The sequence below is a fragment of the Myxocyprinus asiaticus genome, chromosome 11 (genome assembly GCF_019703515.2).
Source record: "Myxocyprinus asiaticus isolate MX2 ecotype Aquarium Trade chromosome 11, UBuf_Myxa_2, whole genome shotgun sequence".
In the NCBI taxonomy this organism is placed as follows: domain Eukaryota; kingdom Metazoa; phylum Chordata; class Actinopteri; order Cypriniformes; family Catostomidae; genus Myxocyprinus; species Myxocyprinus asiaticus.
In genome coordinates this window covers 21,995,824-22,019,957 of record NC_059354.1, presented here as the reverse complement: position 1 = coordinate 22,019,957, position 24,134 = coordinate 21,995,824, and the positions used below count along the sequence as shown (strand labels likewise).

At 38.4% G+C, this 24,134-nt stretch overlaps 1 pseudogene; it reads left to right on the top strand.

The window, feature by feature from the left end:
- The first annotated feature begins 352 nt into the window (after positions 1–352).
- LOC127448586 (tryptophan--tRNA ligase, mitochondrial-like) lies at positions 353–21,897 on the top strand (annotated as a pseudogene).
- Positions 21,898–24,134: the final 2,237 nt, after the last annotated feature.

The window sequence follows — 24,134 nt, the reverse complement described above, 5'->3', positions numbered from 1 at the left end:
TGTTAGCAGGTCACTGGTTTTGGAAACACAATAGCCAAAGACTGTTTTTAAGCATCAGCATTCATTTTAAGATGAGAAGGAATTGCTTGCAGTTTTAAGTAAATAGAATATGCTTGGTGACACTGTCATTTAAAAGTAAGCGTTTTGTTAACGTTCTTGGTGGTGTGCTCGCATATTTATTTTTTTTATTTTTTATTTTTTTATACCGAAAGTAGGATTCAAATGGATAGTTCCTCTCGAAATGTGTGAATAACCAAACGCAAAGTTTTGTATTTTTTTGTCCCTTTGATGTTTTTTTTTTTTTTTGTCCCTTTCAGGACACCGTACGTGTGTAGTTGCGAATGAATTCAAGATGGCGCTTCCCGTTAGGTGGAACGTGAAATCTCTCTTTCGTTTCATTCAAAAGAATAATTCCAATAGAAGATTATTTAAAGCCGAGAAAAGCACAGGAACGAAGGTAACATTTTCCTCTCTTTTTTGCCATTCTCTTATTGCCTTTTGCCATGTAAAAACTTGCCAGTTTGACAACTTTACGGAGGATATGTAAGATCCTTCACATTCAGTGGTAACTTTTTATTTTTATTTTTATTTATTGCTTAATGAACAACAGTGACATAATAGACAAAACTAAACAATAGTTATAACCAGACATACACAGGGGATATAGTACAATACATACAACTATACATATTCCTACAAAAAATAATTAAACAGTGGTAACTTGCTCGAATACACACTAAACCTATCCGACAAGTCTAATTGCCAATATAAAGAATAACATTTTACAATGTGTTCAAAAAGATTTAGTGTTCAAAACAGAAATAATGCATTTGAATATGGTACTATTGTTGTCAGTTGTCATTTCCTAGTTGACAAATGGGATTTTTATATAACACATTTATTTCTAAAATTGTTATATATTTGGTTAATGTGCAGCAGTGCAAATTAATAAAAATGAAAACATTGTAAGTTATCACACAGTCGTTTTGTCAAGCTAGACTAATAATTGTGTAGTTCATATATTAATACTGTTTTCGTTTTTTGGTGTGATCATTATGCCTGTTGAACTCCAAGTTAACACCTTACAGTAAATTTTATTCTGCAATACTTTAAAAAAATTATTACATAAATATTATGCAGACATTTTTCTCCATAGTTTATCCTATGGATGTGCTTTGGAGTTCTGTTCTCACATCTATAAATCTGTTGCTTGTGTACTCTCTGAGTCATGACATGATTTACAGACCACAACATACTCAGTTTGGTAATAATCATTAACTTATAATTTATCAAATTGTGTTTTAATATACTTTCACTACTGTTTTTTATGTTCTCTTCATTTAGCCTGAATGCTAGAGTCTTAAAAATTGTAAATCAATAACAAACACTTTAACAGATCAGTCTGTACCATGTAAGTTCAGAAAAATATGAAAATATATTAAAAGGTATAAATAAAAGCTTTATGAAATTTCCAACTATTGGAATAAAAGTAATGTTTGTTAATTTTATTAATGTAAGTTAATCATTAAAATGTTACCAAGATCTCTTAAAGTTAGAGATGTTGATAAAGAAACTTTCTTTATCTTAAAGATAAGAAAAGTGTGTACATTTTTTTTAAAGAGATTTTACATTCATATTTTGAGTTTGATGGATGTAAAATGCCAAGACTAGGTCTATATCATTCCATTTAGTTTGCAATACATTGAGAAGCTTTTGGTCATGATGATAAACACTGGCGGTTCAAGAGGAGGCTATACCATCAATACCTGTATTCGCCAAACTACATTCATTCAGCTTTGGTTGGAAGTCAAAGAGCAGAATTTAGAATGACAAGCTTTGGTGTTTGTATGGATAGGAGTCTCAGAGATCTAATATGTAGTCTGCTGTTGTTGTTCATTTATTTTTTTTTACTTGTCAGTTACTAAAGTTGTGCATCACAGCAGTCAGTGGAATAGTTTTTGTAAATCAAAGTAGATTTTTTAAGAGTAGGAAATTCTGTCTGCTCCCCTGTGCAGGATTTTCTTTTTAAAATACAGTAATGCTGTTCAATGTAGATGCTTTTTTCAAAAAGGCACATTTCACTGTTAAAATCAAACCATTAACGGACATTTCAGCCCTTTTTTTGTCTAGGTGAAAATCCCTGTGCCCAGATGTCCTGAGTATGTTAAAGAACTGTTGATTAACAATGCAATTCCCTGGCTGTGTCTGTAGTCCTAACTAAACCTAAGCACAGTCCATTTGAAATTTTTAGCTTTTTCTGAGCATGTGCAGACCCTCAGTGAACTCTGCTTTCAACAGTGACTTGATTGACATCAGATTTATTTGATGGCTTCTGCACACTTGCCGTGTAGGAATGTGCTTCCACCGCTGGCAGCCAGTCTCTATTTTGTTAACTACAGGCAGTGTGTCGTTTGGGACGCTAAAGCGTGGAGCACTGTGACTGTGGGAGTGAGTGGTGTGGGGAACTAGCGGTGGGTAGAAAGACGTCAAAACCATCCCAGCAGTCCTTTATTACCAGCAACAACATTTGAAATGAGGTGTTGGTTTTCATTTGTTTTAATTTTCTCCAAATGTTGCCGAGTGTGCGCTAACGTTGCTATTCGCCTCAAGGTGTGATTTGCGTCAAAACATTGAGCACACTCTTGGCAAAGTAAAGTTTATGAACAGTCATTTGGTATGGGATGACAAGCCAGAGATGAGCAAAGGTCTTATTGTCAGAGTGAAAGTGAGAATGAAATTTGACCAAATGGAATCTATGCCTGATAATAAACATTATTAATGAAACGTGTTTAAAAGTGTCTCATAGATTTCATTTTGCTTTGGAAACTAATACAATTAACAGTTTGTATTTTATTTTATTTGAATTCCTAACCTCCAAAGTCAGCAATTTTTCAGCTAACAACATTTTTTAATTCAGTGTTATTAGCCTTTCACTCTGTTGAAAACTGTAGTTTTGCATATGGAACTGTTGAAAGACTCCTGTTGTGTAAGTGTTTTATGCAGTTAGGCCTATTTAGAGAATAAAACTTTTCGAAAGCTTTTGTTCCAATCAAATCCTGGATCTGCTCTGATTAGCCTTCTATACGTTGCAGCGTGAGGCAGCAGGAAGCAGTGGGTCCTCACTCCAAGCTGTGTTATAAAACATAAAGTTCCCTGTACGGCCCTTAATCGCCTGTGGTCTTAATGGCTGATATCAGTCATTTCAGCCTTGTGCTTCACAAAAAGGAAACGGCTCTTAATTCTCCTTTAGGTCTAAAAGCTTTTACTCTCATGTCAGCTAAAACCATTAAACCAACTCCCAGAGCCTCCCTGGAGAGGAAACTGGAGGAAAGAAGGTGCACATGAGCCAGGCTTGATTATATTTATTAATTACACAATTTGTTACTATATGTCAGCTAAGCACTTTATTTCACACTACGCTGTATAATTCGGTTCATCATTCTGAAGGATGAACACAATATACATTGAAAAACTCCTCCAGACCTCTCAGGTTTTTTGATAATTCATTGTATTTTAACTCTAAATTCCTGTAGGGGCTTTTGTTTAGTGTTATGGAGCAGTTTTGTGCTGTAGACATATGGTTACAGAAAATCTGACGTAGTTAATTGAATTGCACCCACTATCTGGTATCAAGCTTTTGGGCTATGCTCAAACAAACAGTCAGCACTTGTGTTGGAGGAAATTAGAGAGAGAAAGAGGCAGTGAGGGGAAAGAAATCTGGCCCAGGAGTTCCTGAGTGTTACCATAATTACACATTGATAAATTTATGAGGTGTGTGCAGGTTATTTCTGCTTCGTTGTGAGTTTTATGTGTTTCATTTGTCATTAGTAGGGTAGCGCCTCTGCATTTTTCCTGTCATGGCCAAAGGGGAAAAAACGCAGAGATGGCTTTGTCCTTTATTTGCTGAGTGGTGTTTATATAGAGTGTCCAAATATTCTAATATGATCCATGTGAGTCATTTGTCATTCACTGTGCCAGGCGTTGGGTTTCGGTTTGAGATTTCGGCAGCCTTTTCTGGATAGCTTGCAAATAATTCGATTTCATGTCAGACAAAGCATATCCTATCTTTTTAATTTGTAATGTGATCAGCGATGGTGGGAGGTTTGTAGTGAAATAAAAGTGATTGGTCCTAAACGGTTCAGGGTTTGAGTTTGGAACAGCGGTCTGTAGTGGAGCGGCTGTCCTGTCCTGGTTATTTTTGGAGCACGGTGCGGCCCTTTCTGCTGGGAGCGCTGTTTTTGAAGGGACTCCAGCCCCATTAATCAGGCCGGGGACCCCACAGTGTGAGAGGGCCCCCAGCCCTGGCTCTCCACACTGCATGTTTCTGTTCCTCTCCCTGCGCTCTCAGCACAGTGTGAAGCGTAGAGGAACCTCATCAATCTCACCTGTCCGAAATGTCAACCGCAGTTTAATCAAATGCTCCGTCTCCTGCCCCCCTGCCATCTCCCGTACACCGCCCTCCTCCCCACAAAATACCTCTTCTTTAACTCTGTCTCCAGCTCATTCTTTCGCTGCTCTTTTGGCTTTGTCACTCAAGCTTTCTCTAATGTGCTTTCCCCCCAAATCAGGTCTCATTTCTTTCACCCCGTCTGTTTTATTTTGGGTCATTTGCACTTCGTTTCAAGCTGAGTGTGTTTCAGTACAGCAAAAACACACATTCCCCACCGACTCCGTCTGGTAAAGCAGACGAAGGTGCTCGAAAAAAGGATATGTTCACCATTTAAAGAAAATTCTGAAGTCATTTACTCACTCTCTTGTTGTTACAAACCTGTGACTTTTTTATATCTGTGGAACACAAAAGTAGATTTTAAGGCATGGTCACATTTACAAAATTTTGTAGGCTAAGGTGTGGGCGGATGTTGAGTGTGTGTAAAGCCAGCAAAATCGAATTGCCAAGCAGCCTCTAATGTTGCACTTTCAGACCGATCATACAGTGAAATCAGTAGGTTGACTTTTCTTTAGCTAAAATCGGTATGTGCTTTCCCAAATTCGATAAATGTTGTTGGGCATCTGGGCACATGTAAGCTCCATTTTACGGGTGTAATGTTCACAGAGGGACGCCAAAAGCAAGTGGTGAAGCGAGTTGTTTTTAGTTGTACAGGCAGTAATATAGTAAAGAGGAATGCATATTTAAAAACTCTACCCTCTAACCCAAACCTAAACCTAACCAACATTGGAGTAAAAATGTAATGTTAGAGGGAAAATTGCAATCTCTCATCCAGGCCACCCCATTGTTCACCCTGAAAAAAAAAAAGGTTAACTTAGAAAATGTGCTTCATGTAACATCTACATTTTTATTCAAGTCAAAAATATTATTTGTCACTGAATCAAATTAACTACATTAGGTTGCACAAAAATATTATGGATTAAATCAAGTAGAAATAGGTCCTTAAGTAAGGTAACAACAATAACTGGTGCACAGCAACATTTTGAAATGACAACCTACGGTAATATATCTATTAAAAAAGCCTATGTTTACTTTTAATATGATTAGAAATGTTTGGAAAGTGATACCATTGTTCCTTTTGAGTGAATTTCAGTTGTTCCTAATTTTATAATTTATCCCAGCTCTCTAGCCTATAACATTAGTGAATTATGGCCTTAGTTAAAGCAAAACAAACATACTATACTGTATATAAAATAATGCCTTTTCAATAAATATATCCTTAATAAATAAATATACCTTCAAAAATAATTAGAAATATTTAATATAGACAATTGGCTAAAATCAGTAAATAAATATTTCTCTCGTGCAAACGCACACTGATAAAGCGTCATTGGAGTTGTGGAGGAGCTGGGACAGACTGATCGCATGTTGGATGGTAGAGGAGAATCAAACAATGACATTTTGTAGAGCAGGGGTGTCAAACTCTTGTTTTTTTTTGTTTTTTTTTACATCATTTGCCCGTTTGGACTAATAAACGTCTCCTTGCAGGCCGAACAATCGACTCTGTATAAAGTGTACCTGCAACTGCGATCTTAAGGAGTTTTAGCTAACCCTTAAAATTTGTTTTGTTGGTGTATTCAGATTGATTTAGTGAAGTTAAATATTTTTTGAAAATGAACTGGGCCTCCCTGTTACAGTGTCACAGATCCAGATAAAAGGGGTGAATTTGATGCGACACGAGTATTGAACTCACTGGGTGTGTGTTTGATATAGAGCGCGGCTCGAGCAGTAAGTGTAGATATATGACCGTGCTTTGTCACATTATATCTTGCTCTAGGAGCTAAGCACCAGCAAACCCAAAAACGCGACTGTCTTCTGCAAATAAATAAGTCCCAAAAACTGGAACCCTTGACTGCCTTTATTGATTTAACAAATATAAAAAGAAAACAAGCCCAAAATCGCTTTTAATAAACAATCTCTGCATCGGCCAGGTGTGATGAACCTCTGTTAAATCAAAGTATCAGCAAAAGAGGAAGGTAACATAAAAAGATACGTGCAACTTTTATACAGAATCAAATTAACTTTATTAAATAACCCAATACAAATTAAAAGAAAACCTAAATGGGGAAAAAACAGGCTTCATAAAGAAATAAAGGAAAAATGAACAAAACTAATTGTGTAATAATCAACACAAACATATGCAACTGAATAAACAACTAAAATACCTGAAACTCTACAAGTCAACAACACAGGTTGGAAAATTAAATAGAAATTACAAATTACTGGGGCCTGGGTAGCTCAGCGAGTATTGATGCTGGCTGCCACCCCTGGAGTCATGAGTTTGAATCCCAGAGCGTGCTGAGTGACTCCAGCCAGGTCTCCTAAGCAACCAAATTGGCCCGGTTGCTTGGGAGGGTAGAGTCACATGGGGTAACCTCCTCGTGGTTGAGATTAGGGGTTCTCGCTCTCAATGGGGTGCGTGGTAAATTGTGTGTGGATTGACGGTCTCAGAAGCAGAGGCAACTGAGACTTGTCCTCTGCCACCCGGATTGAGGTGAGTAACCGCGCCACCATGGGACCTACTAAGTAGTGGGAATTGGGCATTCCAAATTGGGAGAAAAGGGGTTAAAAAAATTATTAAAAAAAGATTACAAATTACTAAATCAACAAGTTCAAGTTGTAGGAAATAAACTACATGAAAAGAAAACAAGCATTAAGACAAAGATTTGTTTCTGTGTGAAGAAAGATCAAGAGAGAGAAAGCGAAAGAGACACTCCAGACTGAGGTCACAGACGTCACCAGGCAATAAAACAAAATATAATAATAATAACACAGGCCAAGTCAGTCGCAAGACAGGCCAGGCCACCGGGATTTCACCCGGTGCTCCAGATGGTCAATTCTGGCTTGCTCATCACTGATTAAACGAACGTGATTGTTTCCTTGTTTCATCGCAGAACGCAAACCCAGGTCTGCCATGCTGCTGACACAACACGCTTCTGATCGCGCCACAGAAGAAGGTAAACACGCTGGAGCCAATGCAAAAATGTCTGATAGGAGATCAGATGCGCTTGTCAGTGTGTCGGCATAATGTGGCTGATCTTATGGTACCGGAAGTATAGGAAATAACATGCAGTCCTGCTGTGTGATCATGTTGGCACTTTACCCTATGGGAGAATAAAGTTATAAAGAAACTCCCGCTAAAATGAAATCATTGTCCATTGAGAATATTCAGTGTAGCTTTGTACGAAGCACCGCCCACACAGGTCACTTCCAAACGAAGCAACTTTCTACTGGTCAGTGTGGCAAATTCGCTCATCAAATTTCACCAAACTTGAACTCCATATGAATTCCCAAGGGAAATTCTTTGTCACCGGAAGTCCATAATACGAAATTCATGATCCCGCTGATTCCCAGTGAGATTACTGTTTTTCACCGCGAATGGTGACTTAAGTCTAACATTCTACCAAACATCTCCTTTTGTGTTCCACGGAAGTCAGTCATATGTGTTTTGAACAACAAGAGGGTGACTAAATGATGATAAAATTGTGTGGGTGAACTATCTATTTAATATTTCTTTGTTGGTGACCCAGCTGAAAGTGTGAGAGGTGCAGGGTTAAAGAGTGGCAGGATTAAATCATGTGTTTCTGCTGTTCAGCGTGATGTCTATTTTAATAGGGTGAGTGGGGCTATACTGACACAGTAACAGTAGGTTCAGTGTGTCTGAAACTTAGCGGGGGACAAATGGACTGGGGCGGGAGGGTCAGAAGTGCCGTTCAGATCTGGCCTCACGCTCCCTCTCTGATACTGTCTCCTGTAGAGAGGTTCTCTACATTTACTGAGCTGCTGATGCCTTCCTGTGGAACTGTAAAGAGTGGTGAAATGCTGTGTTGGAATTGGCATGCAATGATTGCCGTCTCCGTCTAAATGCCAGAGTCCAGCTAGGCTTTCTGTTCCACCCAGGTCTGACTGGCTCTTCAGGGTTCTGCATTTTTTGTGCACATCTGTCTTATTTTGTAGTGCTTATTTTGTGATTGAATTATGTCTTAAATTAGAGACTGTTATAAAATCTTTGCGAACGACAAATTGCCAATCTGTACTCACTGCTTAACGCACAGTCCAAAAGCCATTTTTTGTGGCCTGAGTGATATCAACATTGTGGCAACTGCAATGATCACAAAAATGTCTATTTACTATGTTATTAAAAAGGAGAGCAGGGCAATATTATAGTATATAGCATGCAGTAGTAGAATTGTATCAACCAAGATTCTTCTATCCTTTTTTTACCACTGTTTGCGTGCAGCAATTTTAAAAATTCGACACCAACTTGCCGTATTAATATTGAATTTAACTGATATGCGGTTACAGCCATACTTATATCAGCTAGCCTATTTTAAAGTGACTTTAACTGCGGTTCATCCTATCCGATTTATGATGTATTACTGTTCTGAGTGTCCCCTAAACATTTCTCAAGAACAAATCCTGTCTGAACATGGAAAGCTTTTGTTGTATTGCAAAATATTATTTTGTTTTCACAAACAACCTTATCTGCTTGCAACGAAGAATTAAGTGTTATTCTGACTAATGGTGGCCTTACTCTGCAATAATATTATATTGATTTCGGAGAAATCTTGCTTAGAGGTTTATGCTTAAAGCAAGAAAAAGCTATTTGCCAGTGGGGTAAGAAAAATAAACCAAATTCAAAGGGAAAACTAGTTTATTTTTCCTCCATAATGAATCTCTCCAGATGCTTCAAATTCCAAGGTCCACATGGTGGACTCTCCTCTTCAGTTCACCCCACAGGTTTTATATGGGGTTCAGGTCAGGAGACTGGGATGGCCATGGCAAAACCTTGATTTTATGGTTAGTGAATTTGCTGGAAGATGCAACCAGGGCCAATTTTAAGCTTTCTGGCTGAGGCAGTCAGATTTTTTTTATCTGTTGATATTTGATAGAGTGATCCATGATGCCCTGTATCCGAACAAGATGTCCAGGACCTTTGGCATAAAAACAGCCCCACAACGTTAAAGATCCACCACCATATTTAACTGTGGGCATGAGGTATTTTCCATATGGCTACCTCTCTGTGCGCCAAACTCATCTCTGTTTTTGTTTTATTTGACCATAGAACCCGTCCCATTTGAAGTTCCAGTACTGTCTGACAAACTGAAGATACTTGAGTTTGTTGTTGGATGAGAGCTAAGGCTTTTTCTTGAAACCCTCCCAAACAACTTGTTGTGATGTAGGTGATGTCTGATTGTAGTTTTGGAGATTTTCTTACCCCAAGACCCAACTAATTTTTGCAATTCTCCAGCTGTGATTCTTGGAGAATTTTTGGCCACTCGACCCATCCTCTTCACCATGCTTGGAGACAATATAGGCACGTGTCCTCTTCCAGGTCGATTCTGAACATCTCCAGTTGATTGGAACTTCTTAATTATTGCCCTGATTATGGAAATGGGTATTTTCAATGCTTTAGCTATTTTCTTATAGCCATTTTCCATTTTGTGAAGCTCAACAACCTTTTGCCACATATTATAACTTTATTTTTTGTGTAGTGGGACAGATAATGTCCCACTACACAAGTGGGACATTATACCACGTCTGTCGAGTGTATGGGTTGTCTAATCACCGTCCCCTGGGAACCGTATAAAATAGGGCTTTGGGGTACCGTTTGGTGTGCGTCATTGCCTGAGGACCGCCCATTCTGGTTTCACTCCCTTCCGCTTCCGTGAAGGTATGTGTTTGTTTGGCTAGCCGGGCTATGCTAAGGTACGTGGATTGAGTTTAACAGGTTTTATTCTTTCACTGATAGTCTCGTTGATGTAGAATGTTTATTGATGTGGTTTGCTGGCAGCTGTCTTTCCCCCAGCGTTCTCCTGCATTTTATATTGCTGTTGATGTCCGTTGTTGTGATTCACGAGTGTGCAACCAGCTGTAAAGCTGCAGTCCATCTAAGGCTGTAGCTGTGACATGATGGTACGTGCTATATAACATGTGGACATAAAATAGGTATGTTGTAAGCAACCCTGTTATGTTTGATCTTTTAGGAGGATTAACCGGTGCTCAGACTGAGCCTGCAGGGCGGCCTTTGTAGGCACTGCTTTTTTGTTTTTGCTTTGTTTGCTTTCATTTTGTTTTGCTTTCTTGTTTATTTTGACTTTGATTCCTGCCTGACATTTTTTTGCCTTTTCCGCCCGGCTCTGCGATTAAGACTGTGGAGAATGCCGTGAGCATCCCCTCCTCATGTGTGTTCATTCATACGTGTGCTGGGAGTCGTCAAGCATGTGGGGCTAATTGTTGTGGTTTTTTTTTTTTCATTATTATAATTTATCCTTATTCTGAGTATTGCTGTTATACTATTTAATTTCAGTATTTGTCATTGGTATTTATAGTTATGTTTTGCTTAAAGTGTGAACTATCTTGTTTTGTTTATTTTGTTTTTGAATTCTTTTTTGAAACCTTGTTGCTCGACTTTACAGCTGTCGACCCAAGAGCATTTGAAGCTCCTCTGTGAACATTACCACTTGGAGTTGGTGTGCGGGTGGGGTTTGTGACTCGATTATTTTGGGGGTTTTCATTTGAATCTGTTTTCTGTGAATTTATCTACTTTTGTGGCTAGAGGGGGGGATGAAAACATTTTGCTAGGGCATATTGTTTAGTCTCCCTGCCTATTGACGACTATTTATGTGTACCATCAAATTATTTATATATATTTGCCGTCAAATGGTAGCTTTCTGTGTATGTGATTGTGCCTGTTCATTGTTTTGTTGTTAATTTTTCTGTTGTTCTAGGAGTTGAGGACCCAGGGCAGGCGGCTAGTCCCTTTTCTCCTTCTGAGGTGGTGGTGCCTTGGTTGTGAAGTGTTTTGCATCTATGCTTGACTTCACTTGTGTGCTGGTGTGCGTGAGACTGATTCATGCACGTGGCGGTGAAAGATTATTATATAGGAGATTGTGACCCTGTATCTAGCTGGCCAGCCACTGGTAAGCCTCGTCACCTAGTTACCTTGCTTCCTCCCCATGTACCCTCGCCACATTTGGTCTTACCCATTGTGATAGATGACTAAGGGAATTTGGCTTGTGTGTTACTTAATATTTATATCCCTCTGAAACAGGAAGTCATGGCTGAACAATTTCATGTTCCTAGTCATCCAGGTGTACTAAAAAATGTAAAATATGAATGGGAATATACTTCAAATATATTTTACTCATTAGAATTTCTGGGGGGGCCAATAATTGTGCCACACATATGTTTGACAAAAATATTTGTTTTTTGATAAAACTTATGTTGTTTGCAATTGTTTGATATCCATTAGAGAATATATTTTTGTGAATATTTTGAATGAAATATCAAAAGGATAAACAACAAAGACCTATTTTTCAAAGCCACCTTTGCTCATATTTACCAAGGGTGCCAATATTTTTGGCCACCACTGTATGTTGTTTTGTTATTAGGATGTGATGTGAGCTTAACCTTGTTCATTATGCATGTCTACACCGGCTTACTCGGATCGTAACTGGCCTCGGCGTTGTGTGCAGGTTACTGAAAAAATGGTCTCATTTTCTTTAAATACCCATAATAAAGCATTAGTTATGTGACAGAAATGGAGAATCAAACCCTTTCTTACTGTAAAACAAGACAAAACTTCTGATTAAGAAAATTTGTTTTTTGCTGTGTACTTATCCTTTGACCTTAAAAGTTCGGTCTAAATAATAAAGAAAACCTGACAAAGAATAACATGGAAAATAGGGATTTTTGAGGGTATTATGTAATGCACCTATTATATAAAATCCCCCCATCATCCCTCCAGCCAACCAAAAAAAAATAGATATCAAAAATATGATTTTTTTAGACATTCCTTCATGTCGGTAGATGGGAGGTGTGAAAGGCTGATTATTCCTTTGGTAGTTGGGACTAGTGTTGTTTCAGCTTATGTGTGATTGTCTCAAATGACACCATTTGCATGTCTGGATGGTTAATGATCAGCCGGAGGGGAAGAGGTGAACCGTGCGAGGTGAGAACATACATGAACCAGACACCGTTCTGCCCCAAATCACTTCTGACACCTTCGAGAGGCCCTCTGCATCTGGGCCACTGTTTTGCAATTACTCACCCAATAATGGCATAAATAGCCTGTTCAACATAAACTGTATATAGGCTGACTAGCTAATGCCTCTGGATCAGTGATTGTATTCTCTTGGATATAGGCTTCCCTCAAGGCAAACTGACTACAGGTCAGCCAGTGGTCTCAGATGGGGGTAAATGGCTGGCCTCATACATATGATGCAGGTGCTTACAACTTTTTTGATGGATGTGCACTTTGTGGGCTATGAATATTATGTTGCAATTAATCTCTTCTTACAGAGTATATTTTAAATTATTATTATTTTCTTTTAATTTAGAAGTTAGATTTTAGATCTTTTTTATAAGAAGTTAGAATGTTAAAATGTTCACATTTTTGAATTTCTTTGTTGGTGAAGTGGAATTGATACATAAGATTGAAATTCAAAGACATCGAAAGAGCCGATTAGCCTTCTTAGCTTACATAAACCCACCATTGCCAGAACCCTTTCCAACCAGGCCTGCTAGTAACACAATATTTGCCAGGGATCTGTGGGCAAGAACCTTTTTTTTTTTTTTTTTTTTTTTTTTTTTTGTCTTGAGGAGGAAAGAGGAGGGTGCTTCCTTTTTCGGTCCAAACATTTTAAAATGAGCCATTTCTTTTATTCCTCCTGCTCTCCAATATAATTTTATGGGTTTACAATGTTTGTGCTGCTTCTCTCTATTGCTGGTTTGGGTTATGACCGCTGCTGCGAATGTTATCCTTCGATTATATAGCTCTTAAAAGCTCCTATTGGCTGGTTGTGAAGTGTGCAGTGTTTTCATTGGCTGCGGAGCAGTTCCGTTATAGCACTCTCTCACCCAGTAGGGTGCTCTGTTAGTGTGAGACATGCCTTGGATTTATCGCTTTGATAACATTCATAAAACTGTGTAGGGTGTTCCTTCTCTCCCCTGCCTCCTAACTGTCACCCAGAATAACTCCACAAACACCACTCACCTCCTTTTTAAACTTCCTCCCCCCTTTTAGCCCACTTTTGTACCCTTCTTCCTTTATTATATTACTGTTATTTTTGTCTTGATTCTTATCGGACTTTTAAACTAATACATTTTTCTTCCTCTCACTTTTCCCTATAGAGCCAAAATGAAGGGAGGGTGTTTTCGGGAATTCAGCCCACTGGTGTTCCTCACTTATGGAATTATCTGGGTGCTCTAGAGAGCTAGGTGGCTCTGAAGGGAGAGTACAGTTCAGTGATATACAGCGTCGTACACCTTCATTCCATCACCCAACTTCAGAACCCTCAGCTGCTCCGAGAAAACATCCTGGACATGGTGGCTAATCTGCTGGCCTGTGGCATTGACCCGACTCACTCAATTCTCTTCCAGCAGTCTCAGGTTTATTGTGCTTGCTTATAGAATTACTACAGGCCCTCCACTACCAATGGAAAACTTGCATCCAAGTAAACACCATGTGCAAAAAACACATTAAAGCATGCCTAATGCTAGTATAATATTTGTATAATATACACTGGCAGCCAGAAGTTTGGAATAATGTACAGATTTTGCTGTTTTGGAAGGAAATTGGTACTTTAATTCACCAAAGTGGCATTCAGCTGATCACAAAATATAGTCAGGACATGTAAAAAAAAAATCACTATTTGAAAAAAGTCATTTTTGATCATGCTAAATTGCTAATTTGGTTCTAGAAAATCACTTGCCATTATATCATACACAGTTGAAAGCTATTTGGTTCGTTAAATGAAGCTTAACATTGTCTTTGTGTTTGTTTGTGAGTTGCCACAGTATGCAACAGACTGGCATGTCTTAAGGTCAATATTAGGTCAAAAATAGCAAAAAAGAAACAGCTTTCTCTAGAAACTCATCAGTCAATCATTGTTTTGAGGAATGAAGGCTATGCAATGCATGAAATTGCCAAAAAACTGGAGATTTCATACAAAGGTGTACACTACAGTCTACAAAGGACAACTGGCTCTAGATGTGGAACGCCAGATGTACAACTACATTTACATTTATGCATTTGGCATTTTATCCAAAGCAACTTACAGTGCCCTTATTACAGGGACAATTCCCCTGGAGCAACCTGGAGTTAAGTGCCTTGCTCGAGGACACAATGGTGGTGGCTGTGGGGATCGTACCAACAACCCTCTGCTTACCAGTTCAGTGCTTTAGTCCACTATGCCACCACCACTCCGCCACAACTAAACAAGAGGATAAGTACATCAGTGTGTCTAGTTTGAGAAATATACGCCTCACATGTCCTCAGCTGACAGCTTCATTGAATTCTACCCGCTCAACACCAGTTTCATGTACAACAGTAAAGAGAAGACTCAGGGGTGCAGGCCTTATGGGAAGAATTGCAAAGAAAAAGCAACTTTTGAAACAGAAAATCAAAAAGAAAAGTTTAGAGTGGGCAAAGAAACACAGACATTGGAGAACAGATAATTGGAAAAGAGGGTTTTCCTGACTATATATTGTGATCAGTTGAATGGCACTTTGGTGAATAAAAGTACCAATTTCTTTCCATAAGAGCAAAATCTGTACATTATTCCAAACTTTTGGCCACCAGAGTATATACAGTATATTATATTATATATTTTAAGTGTGCAGGTCGGGTTCGTTAAATTTTATTGTTTAAATATTTCAACCGTGCCTTTAAAATCACTTTTCAAAAGTTTCATTAAAAAAGGTGTTTGGTCATTTTATTGGGCTGAACAATTTGCAGTCAGCAAAAATTATTTTCCATTGCCAAATATTTATTTAATTGAGGCTTAATTCAAATGCTTGTTGTACTAAACTGATTCCTATCTCTATTATGAGCTCTATAAATTCTCAGTTTGGGGAAAACTGATTCGGCTACATGGTTCTTTTTAAAGAAACCACAAGAAGCAGAAAGTGGAGGATAATAATAGAATTTACTGTATGCAGCAACTCACAAGCTGTCTACCACATTTTCTCTTGAAATGAGCAACTTTTGATGGCTAGCTGTAATAAGTGTGGACATTTTCTTCCTGTCAGCCACCTGATACGCTTTCAACTGTGTGTGTTTGTGTGTGTTATGCAGGAGAGTGAAAGTGTGTCGGATTTGTGGAGTCATGTGTTTTCTCACTGGAACTTTGCAGCAACCATGTGAAAGCACACACACACACTCCCCCCTGATTTTATTTCATTTTAACTTCATGCCACATATCTTGGCAGGACTGAGGACCTCCCATCGAACATATGAGCTCAAGACTTCCACATGTGAAAACAATACTGTGGCCCAAGGAAAACACTTTACTTCATAAAAAAATGGTGACAAGCTAAAGTCAATTGGATCTTAAGTATAGAGATTCATGTTAAAGTTGTATGTGTATATATATATGTGTGTGTGTGTGTGTGTGTGTGTGTGTTTCTGTACTTGAAACCCTTTTAACACAACAGAAATTTTATCATTCAACTCAGTGTGTAAATCTAAGCAAATATGACCTCTTTTTTTCACGCTTTAGACTTTCACATCTCTTTTAAATAGCTGATACTTATGTCTGAGGAATTATCAGCATTTATATTTAGTGCACTGTTGTTTCACTCATTTTTCCTGAGTGTCAGTAGATTGCACAGATCTGACATGTGAGGTCAGCCGAGACATCTACCACTGTTTAAACTTTTTATTGCCCCTCCTGCTATATCAGATTATATGCAGTGATCCCACAGTCATCTTCATATGTGCTGTTTCACACTCACTCATAGATTAGCTAGCTGTAATAAATATCTCTTTCAGCACTGTGCTGTAAAATCGCGTTTTAAGTTCGTTCCTCGCAGGGTTTACATCAGATGCTTTAGAATCCTTTTGTGAGTGTGAAAGATGGCAGCCATGTCGCCAGCACCCATAAACTTTCATTCTCTAAAGCAGAAAGATTTTGAGGAGTGTTTTTCTTTTGAATCTGTGTGCACAGTTCTCTGGAGCTGGAGGATCAAGTGAGCTCTTTCACATGGTTTCATCATGAGACAAGGACTAGTTTGACTAGTTGTGATAAAGTCTTGGTGTAGAAACATGTATTCCTGTTGTGTTAATGGTAGAGCATGGTGCTAGCAATGCCAGTGTCATGGGTTCAACTCCCAGGGGGAATACACAAAAAAATAAAAAATAAATAAATAAAATGTGTACCTTGAATGCACTGTAAGTCACTTTGGATAAAAGCGTCTGCCAAATGCATTAATGTAAATGTAGAAAGGCCTCCTTTGCAACTGTGCACCTGCTGGGAATTGGCAAGCACCCTATTGTTCTCCTCATTACCACACGGGGGCACTATGGAGATGCACAGTTTATGTGCAATGTACTGTGGTTATCAAGAGTAAAAAGTGATAGTTTACCCATACAAATGAAAATGTTGTCAACATCGTGTTGTTCTGAAAACCATGGAGCACTAAAGGAAGCAGTGTATTAGACTCAGTCACCATTCACTTTCATTGGATCTTTTTTCCATTTATTGAAAGTGAATGGTGACTGAGGTTTTCATTATGCCTAACATCTCCTTTTGTGTACCACAGAAGAAACAAAGTCATACAGGTCTGGAACAACATGAGGGTAAATTAATGATGGAAGAATTTTCGTTTTTTGTGTAAATTATGCCTTTAATTTGATAGCATGAACATAATTATCTTATTCTTTTACATTCTCCATGTTGTTGTTTTTTGTGCAAATGTTTAATCTTACAGTTTATCTGTGCAGGTCTCGGAGCATGCCGAGCTCTCATGGATCCTAGGCTGCCTCACCAGCATGCCTCGTTTAAGGCACCTGCCTCAATGGAAGGTAATAATAGTGAGTTGGTTTTTCTGCATGCCTCATTTATAGCCAGTAATTAAACTGACACATGCTAGAGCCCTGCTAGAAGATGGTATCATGCCAGCGTAAATGTTCAGGCCTCCCTCCTCTGTTTGTTCTCAATGTGGCATGGCAACAAGTTTTTCCTGTGCTGGTCATGAGGGTGGGTGGACCTGGCAGGGAGAGACAGGGCTTGATATTGACTGTGATTCACCCAGAGAGGACAACCCTTTCATATTGCTGCTGATGGAGCGTTCGGCCAGCAGCCTCCCACTGCTGCAGGGAAAACACCCAGCCGTTTACTCAACAGCTCAGTGCATGTGAAACGTGGTGGAAAGTGGCCTTTGGATGCTGCCTGTGTGTGTTAATGTGGCAAAACTCCTTCATACAGCCCGAACTGGGACACTGAGAAAGCACTTTATGTTAGAGATCATTGTAGTATAAAAACAAATAGACAGTTGCAGCCCAGAGGAATGAAAGGCGCTTTAGATTTATTTCAAACTTTCCTTTCTGTCTTTCCAGAGGCAAATCCTCTGTTTCTACTGTTCCTCAGAGATGAAGAGCAAGCAGAAGAATGAAGGCAGTGTGGGGCTTTATATATACCCAGTGTTACAGGCAGCGGACATACTATTCTACAAGTAAGACTGGTTACAGTCTTGAACTGTCGTGTTCTGACTGGGGTTATATTCCGAGCGTTAAGTTATTGTTGTGCAGATCCGCACATGTGCCAGTAGGGGAGGACCAGATCCAGCACTTGGAACTCACCCAGGACTTGGTCCGCATCTACCCTTTTTAGTATCAAAATGGATCAGCCAGGAAATCAAATATCCGACTCTTGGACACAGTACATCATCAAGGCATACGTCTGGCTTTAGGGGCCTTTAGGACATCGCCAATACAAAGTTTGCATGTAGAAGCAAATGAACTTTCTCTGGGGAACAGACGCCTCAAACTAGCCCTACAGTATACAACAAAGCTGAAGACCAACAAAGAAAACCCCCTACCATCCTGTTTTCTCAACCCCTTCTTCAAGACTATATGAACAAAAACCAAGACATATCTGTCCTTTTGGACTACAGATCAAACCACATTTACAAAATCTCAAAGTAGATCTGAGCATACTGGAACAGACACACTTCAGTAAAATTCCCCCCTGGAACTTTAAAAAACCAAAAATAATCTTAGATTTAACAAGAAACAAAAAATCTGAAACCCACCCAAATTACTTTCAACAACAACTCCTTTTCATTAGAGAAATATTTCCATCACATATCCCTATATATACAGATGGATCAAAATCTGAGGATCATGTATCATCTGCATTTGTGATCAACCATCAAAAAAAAAAAAGGAATATCCATTCCCAATCACAGCTCAATTTTACAGCAGAGGCAAACGCTATCGTCTTAGCACTGGACTTCATAAAGACTATGCAACTTTCTGATAATTTCAGATTCAAAATCATGTCTTGAAGCAATGTCATCTTTAAAAAATGATCACCCAATGCGTGTTAAGATTCTGTGCAAACTGCTGGATTTGGAGGCCCAAAATGTCAATATCTGCTTCTGCTGGGTACCTGGACACTGTGGAATCCCAGGAAATGAGGAAGCAGACACTGCTGCAAAAGAGGCTTTATCAGCAGATTTCAAAAAGTGTCCAATACCTCCCACTGACCTAAAACCCATAATAAATTAATATATTAAAAACAAATGGCAAACTGAGTGGGATCAATGCACCATGAACAAACTCCATGAAATCAGCCCTATTGTTGGCAAAAGAAGTTCCTCTCTGTTTTCAAATCGCTGGGACCAGATCGTCTATACCCGCTGTCGAATAGGTCACTCCAGGATGACACACAAGTTTTTAATATTAGGAGAAGTTTCACCAACATGTACCTTCTGCCAGAATCCATTATCCCTGAAACATGTTTTATTAGACTGTACTGGTCTTAACCCCGTGAGAAACCTTTTTTATTCAGTCAGCACTCTGGAAGACATTTTTAACAAAGTCAAACCGAATGCAATTTTAGAGTTTTTAGGAAAAATTGATTTTAAAACCTTTTATAGAATTCCTTACACATTTCTCGCCATGGAAATAGCATTGGAAGCTGGCATGGCATTAAAAACAACAAACAAACAAACTTGGTCCGCATCTTTAACAACCAGTATGGAGAGCTCTTTCCCGAGCCTCGTGCCCTACTCGGTATGTTTGGGAATTCTTATTTTTACCTTATGACATTAACTTCCCATTTTAATCAGTCTGTTTTTCTCATAAAGACTCACCTGGGCACGAACCTTGAAAAAATGGAAGAGAGGACAGTTAAGACAAATTACTTCGTGTTATTCAGCAGACACACACATTTTCTAGTCAGCACTATTGTGTGTCTGCTCAAGCTCCCTGCTTAACTCAGTGAGTAGATCAGTGTGTGTTACATCTGTAGGCGTGCACACAATAGTGAACCCCTCACAAAAATGGTCATGCACACACATGGCTGACATGTTGGACCATCAGTTGGGCAAGGTCTTCTTTGAGCTACAGGCTTTCATTCTCTGTAATTATCGCCATCATAAAAGCCCAATATGAAACCAGTCATGTGTGCGATGATACTTTGATTAAAGGACTTTGATTAAGTTCTCTTCCTCCTAAATCTGAGTTATGGGATGATAATAGATTTGGGGAGTTTCCTTGTAGTGACTTCACAATGACTTCCGTGTGGACAGAGAGGGGTTGAGGAGAGGTCTAGACCAGTTCGCTTTGCTCTGTTTACATGTGAAGGAAATCTTTGACTGCTCTTGATCTATGCCTGCATCCTAGAGCCAAAGTTAAAGAAAAAGCCAAACAAAATCTGTTGTGCTGAAACCAAATCAAAGTTCCGACTGTTAGAGCCCATCTGTGTTGTGATCTCACAAGGAACAAAATGTATACAAACCAATTGCTTTCCTTAGAGTCTTCAGTTCACTTTAATGAGTGTATGACTCTTAGTCACTATGTGTATAATACTAATTCACTGAAATGTATCTTATAATAAGTGGATAATTGCCTTTGCTACGAATAAGTTTCACATTAGAGTACTGAATTTGTTATTTTAATATTGAAACAATTAAGCAGTATAGTTAAGGGGAGCATCTCAGTAAAATCTGTATTCAGTCTATTGCAGTGCTGGTGAAAGATTTTAAAGGTATGGTTCATCCAGACATTAAAATTCTATAATTATTTACTCACCCTAATGATGAGGTTCCAAACTTGTGTGCTGTCATTTTTTTCAAGAAACACAAAAGGAAATTTTTCACACAAGTTTTTCCATACAACAACAGTGACTGCATCTGTCAAGCTCCAAAAAGGACAAAATGAGGGTGTGTAAATTATTACTGAGCTTAAATCTTTTTGGAGAACTGTTCCTTAAACTTTTCATGCCTTTTAACTCTCAGGTTCCTCTCGAAAGGTGAAATCTCTTAGGGTTCCGTCCTCTAAAATGTCCAAGTCAGACCCTCAAAAGTTTGCTACAGTCCTACTGACTGATACGCCTGGAGACATCATCCTCAAGATTCGCAGGGCTGTGACGGACTTCACTTCCCAAGTGACCTAGAGCCTGAGAGTTGGCTTGATGTGTCAGTCCTAGTCTCCATGCACTCGGCTGTGTCTGGGCAGAGCGTGGAGGAGGTGGTCAGGGATGGACACCGGACAGTACAAGAATCTTGTAGCTGACGCTGTTGTACATAAGTTGGAACCCATTCAGCTTGAGAGCCAGAGACTGAGGGCCGACAGGGGCCATCTTGAGAGTCTGCTAACCGAAGGAGCCAGAAGGCTCGCAGCCTTGCAGTTCGTGTCATGATGGATGTCAGGAAACGAGTGGGCTTATATTAAGGCTACCTTTTTTGAACTTTCAAAAACTGAATTACAGGTGGATATGCTTCAGTGAGAGAGATTTAATGGAGTAGTTTATCTAATATTGGAGAAACTATTGGTGAATTAATACTATCAATCGCCACTGGTTGTCCTGTGGTTTTTAATCACTCAGTTGTGTTTCCTGTCAACTTTGTATTTTGTCATTTTTCTGTTTATTTAAACAAAATTTATTGGTATTGAATAACACACTGGCAAAGCCTTTTCTTTCTTAGAAGTGCTTCTGCACACACATGCATTACATGCTGAGCAGGAGAAACTGTCAGTCCAGGTGTAGTAGAAAACTCTTGCCAAAGTCTGCTCAGGGCTGGCAAACATTGCAGGCACCTCATACATGCAAAGTAGTGCATAGATAGAATGACAGCAATTTGTGCTTTTGAAAGAATAATGTTTAAATTTCTAATAGGAATTAAGACCTCAGATTCTCAGCATTAATAAGGTCAACACCACAAGTGAGGCAATTTGTAACATTTGTCTGTAGCTTTCCATACACAACCAGAATGCAGGGTTTTGATGCACTCTGATGATCCTGTAGTAAATTATCACACAAGATCTATTTGTCCCTGAAATACTTTTTAATGTAATTTTAAAAAACATGTTCTGGATCAGGACTCTGAGGTTTGTAACAAAAGTGCTGGCTACATTTAAATGTAGACGGGCATTTTAAATGTAATAATAATTTTATTTAAAAAAAATAAAAATATGTGTAGGCTGCTGTCCACATGAATTACATATGAGTGATACTTTATAATAATGATTTATCCTAGTAATTTTAAATTGGGAGAAGATTTCAACTCATAGGTCTTTCGTATACTTAAATTCAGACAGAAATAACATTTCCTGGGTTGTAATGACTTACCCTGCCAACTTTGCCATGAAATAATCCTGAATGTCATCATAAATCATTAAATAAGAAAACATTATTAACTCTACCCAAGCTCTGATACTTTGAATTTGTTATTGAAAATGTTCCTGCACAAACATGCATTATATTCTCCAAGCTGTTTTCTAAATTCAAGGATATATGGGAGGATTAGCTGGGGAGTTCATTCGTTCCACAGGGCAATTAATGATCAGTCCAGCAAAATGATTCGTTTGTTTAGGGCTGTTTTTTCGTAGTCTATAATATGGGCTGACGAAATGGCACGGAACAGTTGCTTGTTATTTGGCCATATTTCACGTTGTGCTGTTTGCTTTGAAGTATCATTCATTCTCCCTGTCCAAATGCGCTGTTTTAGGCTAATGAGGTTTGAGCCAATGTTATAACGCTGGAATAGCATCCATATGCATATAGCATCTAGCAAACTAGATCTAGCTTTGTGCCTTTTATTCTGTTAAAGCCAGAGTCAACATATTGTTCTCTAATTGAGCGTTAACCGTCATCAAAATATAGGACTCGAGAACTAAACAATCGAAATTTGGAAACGTTAAAAGAGCAACTGAGAATGAGAGGGAAATATGAGCATTCTGTGTTGCTGATCGTTATGTTTGATAGTCTGCTGCTATCTTCTTCTGTAGATGGTATTTGGTACTTTGTCGATCCTTTTATCGATCCCCCAATTATCGAAATTGGGGTGCATTGACAGACAAACCATCAAAACTGTACATTACGCAGAGCGTACCACACAAAATACAATAAATACAGGAAATTAGAAAAAAAAAAAAAAGAAAAAAAAAACTACTGAGAGAGAAAAGAAATTTGCGTGAAAATAAATAATAACCGAAGGTCTTTTTGATTAAAAATATGTTTTAATGAATTATAGTGTTAGTTATATCCTGTAAATAGTGGCAATAGTTACTGTGCAAAATTTGTCAACTTGTGCAAATACTTCTGAGAGAGTAAGATGCTTTTTTATTATTATTATTATTTACAAATAATTATATTCAAAATAACCACTTTAGAAAAGTGTTCTCCATGCATTTAGTCACATTTGGCATTTCATAACATCTCAAGTATTGTATAAACAAATGAATCTCCATTGTGATTAGATCAGTCAGTGTGAGCCTACTTTGGACATTCTTTGTAACAAATTTATTCCTACCATGGGACCTTTTTTATGGGGGCCTTTAGCCTCTGCAACATTTTTTTTATATACCCCAATTGCTATCCTTTCTCTTGTTGGGCAGTTATTTAAAAAACTTTTGATTTAGTCACCTTGACAAAAAAGTGTGTTTTGTCTCAAAATTAATGTGTTAATTTCTGGAATTTTCATTAACTATATAAATTTGAAAGCATTTTTTAAAAAATCATAGAATAAGAATATTTAACCTATAAACAAGACTTACAAATTTTACACAACATGCAAAGTGCACAAAAAGCACCTATTGCACACGTATATTGCGTTAACAAAAAGTATTTATGGACCCACATTGGACATGCATTGTGGAATGCGTGATACTGTATGATGAACATTTGGAAAGGCAAGCACCAGTAATTAAATTAAAATTGCACAAACATAAATTGCACAGGTGATAATACAGTCTTTTGTAATTATTCATACTGCTTTTATGACCTAATATTAATTGAGAGGCTATGGAATATGAGTACATTAAAAATGCATTTGTCACACCGCAGGGTTATTTATAATGAACAATTGAAGACAGAAAGGTAATTTAAAATGCTAACGAATTAGGACCTAAAACATAAACTTTCCCTTGTAGTACATTCATATACATCTGAAATTGTAATGTTGATAATAATATTTAAAAAATAAAGCACTAAACACTAATAAATGGGTTAACAATTTATTAGATCGATTGTGGATACATGTCAAATATTGGTTTAGTGTAGCCTATGGAATAACACATCCATCCAGGCGCCATTGGGAGAACCGGGACTTTTGCCTGTGGGCAGGCCGCGATATGGGGCCGCATGGGCCGCCGCGTTATGCAGAACTCGCCACAAAACGGCGGCGCGATATGCAGAAAAGGACAGCAACTTTGACAGAGTAAATGAGTAATTAG